This window comes from Alligator mississippiensis, chromosome 2 (genome assembly GCF_030867095.1).
Source record: "Alligator mississippiensis isolate rAllMis1 chromosome 2, rAllMis1, whole genome shotgun sequence".
NCBI lineage: Eukaryota > Metazoa > Chordata > Crocodylia > Alligatoridae > Alligator > Alligator mississippiensis.
Window position 1 is genome coordinate 177,311,772 of NC_081825.1, and position 8,989 is coordinate 177,320,760.

The following is an 8,989-nucleotide window of genomic DNA, read 5'->3' on the forward strand; positions in this document are numbered from 1 at the left end:
TCCAGAGCTGGAGGTGGCTGAACAGTGGCTAAGGTAGCAGTGGCCTCTCTTGGCTAACCCTATTCCTAGAATCCTGAGCTGGGTCAAGCCAGGTTTGGAGTCACTTTGGCCTCTGCTTGCAGACTCCCTCAGGCGCCACCCAGATGAGATTCAGTCTGGGAGCAGCTTCCCTGCAGCACCCAACTATGAGGAGCTGAACCAGAACCTGCAGCCACAGGACTGGCCACCAGGTGAGAGGGGGCATCCTGACCCAGTTGGAGGGAGGGGTTGATACCCAGTTGGGTCTTGACAGGCAGAAAGGTAAGTGGGAAAGGGTTACACCTAGGGTTAGGGCTGCATCATGCTGCCCTGGTGTTCACACCATCATCCATCTGACCTTGGTTACTGTCTGTCTCAGTGCTTGGAATAAAGGGGAGGATCCCATCAGCTGATAGGGTGAATGTGCCAGGGCTGGTGTTGGCACTGAGGCCGTCACTGGGGCATATCATGATGGCCCTGTGGCCCTTGTGGGCAGGCTGGGCTCTGGCACCCCCTCATCTGTGCTAATGGAGAGCCCCCTCTGTTTGTAGAGCCCCCCGCTGTGCTTGCTCCAACCTGGCAGACAGAAGGTATCTCATCTGGCTTATCCACGGAGGCCAATTACTGTAACAGTGGCAACACCACCCAGCTGCCCTGGAGCACCCCAACCCTGCCAGCTGCTGGGAGCCACCTCCTGCTAGCCCTGCCTGCCCAAGGCACCAGTGGATCCCAGATCTCCTTCCAAGGTGAGCCAGGCCAACCAGGGGAGAGGGACCCACTAGCCCCAATAGCTAATGGGATAGGGGCCTGGGGTGGGGCATCCTGGGGTCCAGGATGGATCTCTCCTCTGTCCCTGGCCTCAAGGGCAGGGAAGTTGGGGCTGGATCTATGGTCCCAGAATGGAAAACAACAGAACATCCAGCATGGTAGCAGGGAAGCTTGTCCTCAGGCTCAAGATCGCAGCCCCAGCTACCAGCCAGAGAGGGAGCCACCATGTTCCTGCAACCCTGGGCTGTTGTTCTGATGTTAGTGGGACTGTGGTGTTGCCTCAGTGGGTTGGGGAGTATGGTTCCCCTGAACCTTGGCCTCTTCCCACTTCACCCCCTCCCTCCCACGCGCGCACACACACACACACACACACACACTGGTCCACGTGCACTCTGCTCCCCTAGGAGAGACATGATGGATGGAGCCCTTCAGCCCCTTCTCTTTGAACTTCTGGCATGCAGGACGGTCTCCCCACAGCCATTGAGGCCTCTGCCATAGCACTGCCTCCAGGGCAGGATAACCCAGGGAAGGCTGTTTGGAGAGAACCTCCTGCCCTTCCTCCTGGGCTCCCAGTAAGGGGAGTCCAGATCCTGATTTTGACCCGTGAGTTGTCTCCAGCAGGAACTGACAATGCCGACAGCTCCAGCACATCATCCGGAGAATGGTATGAAAACATCCAAGGGAAGGAGCATGAGGGAGCCCAGATTGGACATGCACCCTCCTTCCCTGGTAAGGAGTCAGCTGCAGCAGTGGGACTAAGGAGAGATGTCAGAGCAGAGGGAGGGCAGGGCCAAAGTCCAAGTGTAGGTGTAGGAGGCAGAACCCCAAATGCCCAGCTTCCTGACATCTGGGGCATTCATTCACAAGGGTTAGCATGGTTCAGGCTGGGACTTGTACTGAAAGCAAGAGAATGGGGAAGGGAACAGAGACATAACTGAACAGAGATGAACAGAAGGAAAGAAGGATAGACACATGAATATGGAGATAGAGGGATGGAGGGATGGATGGAGGAAGCAGGAGGGATGGACATCAACCTGGCAGTTAGGGCTCCCTTAGGCCATGGCTGCTCAGTGTCCTGAGGGCTCAGCCATTTCACAGTTGCCACAGGACTGGATCAGGATCACATGTGACATGCACCCATTACCCACTCTCTCGCAGCCCCATTCTCAAGCCCAAGGTGCCAGCATAGTATGAGCAGATGAGCATGGAAGGAAAGATTGTGGGTCCCAAGCTTACCGCTTCCCCCACTCTCTGGATGACAAATGGCTTCCCTACCATTGGCCTGGGTTTGTCCTGCAGAAACTGCAGGTTCTCAGAGTTAGGCATGTCAGAAAGTGAACTGTTCTCTATCCAGATCAGGGGCCATGCCAAGCCCTGCACAAACCCAAAGGTATCCCAGAGCTGTCAAAACACTATAGTTGGGTCTACCAGTCCACTGCAAATGAGGATGAGGCAGGGCAGCATTATCTCCATGAAGTGAGGGGGACTATAAAGGGCAAGAAGTGGGTGGGAAGCCAGAGAGGGGGCTGGGTGCCTTGTCAGGCCCACCTCTGCAGGCCAAGCTCCAGTCCCCACTGACCGGATTTGTTTGTTTCAGCGTGGACAGCCCACTCCACACCGTCAGGCAACCATATACCTGGGGGTGACTCTTCCTCAACTGACAGTGATTACGATGACATCCAGACCACCACGTACTAAGGTGGGGGGGTGAGGAGGCACTGCAGATCTGGGGCCTCTTTCTCAACCTTTCTGTCATGCCTACTGTCTTCCCTGAACTCAGCAAAGGCCAACTTTTCATGGATCCACTCATCCGTGAGATGGTCTCAAAAAAAGTAGGCCAGGAAACTCTTGGAGGATTGAAAGAAGATCCCAGATCCCAGAACCGGTTCTGAGTGAGCCAACACGTCCCAGAGCCATCTCCAAATGGGTCATCTCCAAAAGTTCCCAGCTTCAGCCACCAAATCCCAGAACCAGCCATGAATGTGCCAACAGACCCATGAACCAATACAGAATGGCCTGGCACATGCTAGAATGGATCAGCTGGTCCCACTCCAATCCCCTCAAGATCCAAAAGGGGCTTCACACCCCCACTGATTGGTGTTTCTGACTGAACTAGCTGGAGAAAGCAGCTTAGCTCTCTCCCACCCTTGCTTTCCTCAAGTCCCTGCCCGGGGCTTTCTGCTGGCGTTGAACCAGCACCAGCCATTCAGGAACTTGTGTCTGTAAATGAGTCCTCTGTGGAGGGCTCTCCCCAGCTTTTTGGGGGCAGGCTGGGCTTTGTGGGCTGTATTCACATCTAGGAGAGGCACTTGGAAACCCTGGTGATAGACACAGCGGAGGCCTACCTGGAGCCCTCAGGACATAACTAGAAGGCTTCACTCCTCTTTTAAATGGAGTGGGACAATGAGCCTGGACCTGGCTGCAATAGCCCAGTGCTCAATGTGTAGCCAAGGGCTGGGGGGCCTTGGTTGAAATCCAGGGGATAAGTTCTCCTCCATGGGCAGAAGTGTAGGGAGGGGGTGGGACAATTGTGCTGCTGCACTGGGCCCTGATGATAGGTGTTTTACTGGTGGAGTGTCTAGGGACAGTTTTGTCGCAGTGACAAGGCCTCTCACTCTTGACATATGAATTTCCTCCCTGACTTTGCAGGCACCTGAGGTCAGCGTGGCTGAGTCACTTTACAAACACTCCCCCCCCAACCCCCCAGCACCTCTTCATTCAGTCATGGAGAGCAGACTGACAGCTCACCTCCTGGTGACACATGAGCCCCCATTGACTGAGGGGCTCTGAGGTCATGGATTCATTGGTCTGGTAGGGAACCTCAAGTCCATCCCTGCACAGAGATGCAGAGCTAATGGCAGCTACCACTTCCATAGCACCCTGACTTCGCAACGGCATTGATGTGAAGCGACTTGCTTGAGTTCTCCCAGGAAGCAACTGGCAGAGCTAAGACTATACACCAGTCTTCTGAATCCCACCCGTATTTGTTCCACTGCTCCATGGACATTTGGATCTTGCAATACTCCCTTCCTCACAGAGGAGTGGTTGAGTAACAAGTGAGAGCTGGGTTGAGGCCTGTTGGCAATGGCAGGCAATGTACTGCTACTGCCATTACTGAACCCAGCACCAAAGCTCTCCACACAAAGGCCTTTCCCTGGAAAGAGGGTGTTGAGTCCAGGCCCCAGCAGAGGCAGCATCCTCTCAGGCGGATCAGGCTTTAGCACCGGCGTGCCAGGGACATGGCTTCTTTCCCATACAAAGAAAAGGTGAAAATGGGTGGGGATGGAGAAATCACTTTCATCAACATTCTTCTTTGGGGAGGGGAATTGGAACCTAGGTCTTTTTCAACCCAGAACATTTCAACCCAACCAGATGCTCTGAGGTTGGGAATGCTGGTCAAAATCCCCCTTTTTCATGCTAAAAAGAAATGTGATGGAAGAGCCCTGCTCTGTGAACATCCACAGTAACAATTGTGACCCACGGGCCTAATCCTTCCTCACTGCCAAGCCTGCCTGTCCCTGTGCATTCTGGAGTGCTCTAGGAACAGAGTCCTGCCTCTGGGCAGGGCTCAGACTTTAAGGTCCCTTCCAGCCCTGTGATTCTTTGATTCATACCATATGCCCTGTGGGTGCCTGCCAATCCTCATGGTGACCCTACCTGGTAGGTGGGAATTATACAGGAGGAAACCCAGGCACAGGTAGATAAAGTAACTTGTCAAAGGCCACACAGCAAATCCTTGCAGCCACCCACCAAGCTCCCAGCCTCTACCCCACACTCATTCCTCCTGACCCCTCTAGCTGTGCCTGAGATTCTGCTCCTAGACCTGGCTCAGGGGTATTTATTTAGTCGTCAGATGCCTGCACTCTGGTGGTGGGGCCCTGAACCAGAACCTCGGCATCTAGCGCATGACCTCGAGGGGCCAGATTGGAGTGGGTGGCAATAATGAATGTATCTTCCAGGACCTGAGAGTACATATGACCTGGCAGAAGCAGAGAGGTGTTGGGTTGGAATGTATTCCCACTCTCAGCGGCTCAGGCAGCTGCACTTTGTACCAAGCTAAGCATGTTGTGAGATTAAAAGCTTTAATATCAAAGGGGTTGGGGGAAAAATCTGTTCATTGAAGGTCTGAGATGGTGTCTTTGGACAGCGCAAGCTTTGCAGTGGTGCTCCTGAGCACAGCACAGGAGTGGTGAAAATGGTCCCTGGATCTTGAGGTGGAGAACCTAGTATAAAACGGGAGCCCTGGGAAGACTCCCTCTTCTCTGCAGTCTGCAGCTCACTGACAGGACCAGACTCCTACCCGCTTGGGTCCCTGCTTCATTACCCAACTGAGACCTATTACCCATGACCTCCCTGCCCCCGTCCTCAGAGTCCATGTTGTGCTAGAGGCAGTGGGGCATTTTTGCAGAAATGTTTTTCCCTTAGAAAGTGCCAATTTGCTGAAACTAACACTTTCTATGAGAAAATAACAGTTTCATGGAAACAACCCTGGGAAAGGACTTCTGATGCAATGTCTGTATCGTGCCCAGGGAAGGACAATCCTGGGTACACACTAAACCCATAAATGTAGCAGTGAAGCCTCCCTGTAGTACCCTTTCTACAATCCCTCTTGAGTCCTTGGTCTGATCCCCTGGATCAACTTCCCAGCTACATTTCCAAGTTTGGCCTGTGTAAACAGGAGCTTGTGGCAGGGCTGGTTCAGGAGCAGGTCTCTGTGGACATGGAGCAGACATCCCCACAGGGTAGACTGTCTGGTCAAACCCTCCTAAATAGCCAGTAGCTTGGTGAATCAGATGTTCATGAGACCCTAGTTCGAAATTCTGGCTGAGGATGGATTTGACCCTAGGCCTCCTACATCCCTGGTGAGCACCCCAGTTCTTTTGAAGTAAGTCTTCCACTTTGCTTTTTTCCACCAAAAAAACAAACTTGAAGGTCCTAGTCTTGCTGTTGCAAAACTGAAGGTGGAAGAGACCAGAGTAGCAGCCCTGGGGACTGCCTCCGGGGAGGGACCGAGGGGCCACAAAAATAGACACTGCTATTTTAATTGTTTTGATATTCCATTATTCAAACAATCCTCTGCAGTTCTGCTGTCTGTTAGCTATTCCTGGTTATTTCTAGGAAATGAGTTCATATTCCAATAGTTATATTTGTTTTTGCTATGATTTTAAACTGAACAACAAAGTGCTAGTCTTCTTAGCTTATTAGTAAAGTATCCAGTTTCTCTTTAACTGGAGAAAAATATGTGTTGTGTTATATGTGATAATGCACCACACCATCTGCACCCCTCCCCCATTTTAAAATCTTAGATCTGTCCATGGCTAATAGACAGCAACATTGCAGAAGAAAGGATTGCTTGAATAGCGGAACATCAAGACCAATAAAAAAGAGAGGGGGTCATCAACACCTGTGGAGTGGAAAGAGATTGGCAGGAATCAGGGAGATGATAATGAGCCATGAAGTCTATTGACTCTCTTAGTGCTGCCTGAATAGAAATACCATTACTCCTCCAAGGCAGTTGTTTTTAAAGTTTGGGTAGAGCAGAAATCAAAGAAGGGTACAGCTGTACTACTGCCCCCCCGGATCCACCACCACAGTTGGCAGCTGACCACACTACTGCTGTTGGCAGCACAGCAGCTGGCGCTGCCCTGTGTGCTGCCACTGCCTTGGGCACAGAGCTGCCCTGCAATTTTGCACCAATGTAAAGTGGGAAAATCTCAAAAAGTTCTGCAGGACAGAAAGAGAGTTTCTCACCGACCTCTGTCCCACACAATTCCTGTAGACTTTCGTGAGAGAGGTACTGATGATCATTTATTCTCATATTTACATGTGAAAAACATAAATTCCAACTAAAACAATATCACTTGTCAGGGGGCATTATGGATAAGCAACATCATCATTCATGTAAAAGAAGCTGGCCGTGATCACCTTTTTGCTTTCTCCCTTGTAGCAGAAAGGGAGCACCATCCTTCTTGGTCATCTAGCTATCAGGGTCTATGCTTATGCTGTATGCAGCAGGTTCGGGCTGTACAGGGAGCAGAAAGGGTCAACACATTTTGGATGTCAATGTCACTTCCGCCTGGTCAATAGTCTGTTGTGGAGGATTGATTTGTCCTCATGTAGGTCGTTCCCCTCAGCTCAGTCTGGTTCCCCACCTGAGCACCAGTCATCAGGCTAGGATGTGGAAATGCCTCTTCCACCAGCAACACTACAGAGCTCAAAGATGAGATTCTAACACTTGGATGAGAGGAGCAGGGATGGTTCATCATCCATTTACCTCTCCCAGTGTGTGCTTCCTATGTTGACTGGCAGCACACCCACTAGCTGCAGTCCAACCAACAAAAGAAGGGGAAGGGGAGGTGGACTTAAAAGCATCCACCCACCCTCCCACCCACCATATCCATTCACACAACCGAATGGTTTCCTTAAAGGCCTTTCACTGAGAGCAAATCACAGAGCAAGGAAGAGGTAGTTCCTGAGGGAAGCATATACAGTTCTGCTTCCTACGGTTTTGGATAGACACCAGCTCCTGTATTTCCACCACAGGGGCTGCTGTGATTGGAGCAAAGTGTAAATGTGTTTGATGTAACATGGATAGCACCAATCCCTAGAGATAAGACTGAATTCTTGTTTCCATTCTAAGCCCTATTTTTCCCCAATGGCTTACACCTTTCACCCCCAGTTTCCTCTCGGGTTGCAATTTTCTCGGCTTTGCTTCAGCCAATGGGCACGTTTCTAGAAGGTATGAGGAAAATGGGGTTGTTTCCATTAGATTATGATCCGTACCATTGCAGAAAGGAAAGCAATTCAAGCTGGAGGGAAACTGGCAGTTCCCTGAGCAGTGAAACCCGGACAGTTCTTGTCTGTACATCAGGATGTTTTGTCTTTGGTTTATGATGGCACTGTTACCTCAAGCAGTTGGGAATGTTATACAGCCCAATCCATTGTCCAGATCTTCTGTATGACCAAATAGGTCAAAGCCATGCCCCTTTGGAATAATTATAGATTTCCAGATAGTAAAAACCTCAGCTGTACCAGTTATGCCACATCTGCCATGTCCTGTTGAGGCAGGGGTGGGCAAAATGTGGCCCACAGGCTGGATGCGGCCCGCCAACCCATTCTATCCGGCCCATGAGGCCCCTAAAAAATTTAGAAAATTAATATTTATCCGCCCTGGGTTGCCTGTCATGCAGCCCTCGATGGCTTGCCAAAACTCAGTAAGCGGCCCTCCACCTGAAATAATTGTCTGCCCCTAAGTTGAGGGCTGCAGAGGAGTCATGGTGGGATGGGAGTACCGTACAGTCATGGGTAGACAACAATTCTTGCTGGTCTCATTTCGAGCACTCTGTAAACTGCCCTAAATTACAGAAGGAGCTTCAACAGTTCTTGCCAGGTTCAGGAGAATAGAAATATGGCTTTGGGCAATCTACTATGCAAGGATTCCTCATCCAGAGCTGGGGGTTTTGCCCTGAGTGGATACAGTAAAGGTTGTCTCAGTTCAGTAAAGGATGTCTCCGTTAAGCATGGCACAGTTAAGGAGACCTAAAGAAGAAAGCTTTGCATTAAAAAGTTAGTCTAACTTTATCCCAGCTCTATAGCTAGTCCAGTAAAAGAGATCACCCCCAAAATCCTTGCCTCTCACACCTTCAGGAAGCCTCTGTTATAGGTGCGCTGGTTGCTAAATCAATTTGCTGGCACAGAGATTGCCTCCAGGCAGCTAGAACTGCTTTCTCCCTTATGTATTTTTATGCTGTGTGATGTTCACCTCCCCCCGCAAACACAGAGAACCTACCAAGCAACCAACTTCCCTGTGGAAACTGAATAGCGGTGAGCATTCAGTGCTGCAGAGCTGATTCCTTACGAGGCTGACGAGCACACCCTGTGTACATGCACATATCCTCATCTGTGTTCCCTTTATTAAAGGCAAAGGCGAGACACTGCTGTTCACGCTGAAAACTCAGAGGTGTGATGGAGCCTCTGTGCTAGCAAATCCCCCAGAAGTGTCCTGTAACCCAGACAGGGGTGTATGTTGTAGCCATGTTGGTCTAAGGACATATAACCTAGACATGCACTGAACCTTGTGTTGCTGGTTCTTTTCCTTTGTACCTGTTCACATGTGCTGGCATCACCTCCCCCACTGCTCAGCAACTGACACAGGATGTGGTTTCTCTCTCACGCTCTGGGCCTGCTCTCACCCCCACCAGCT

General features: G+C 50.9%; 1 long non-coding RNA gene across 1 annotated transcript; it reads left to right on the forward strand.

Annotated features, from left to right (window-relative positions):
• Positions 1-32: 32 nt before the first annotated feature.
• Positions 33-5,014, forward strand: LOC132248666 (uncharacterized). The gene is made up of 4 exons (XR_009459975.1): positions 33-230; positions 570-764; positions 1,405-1,515; positions 2,384-5,014. It is a non-coding gene; the product is annotated as an uncharacterized LOC132248666 (long non-coding RNA).
• Positions 5,015-8,989: the final 3,975 nt, after the last annotated feature.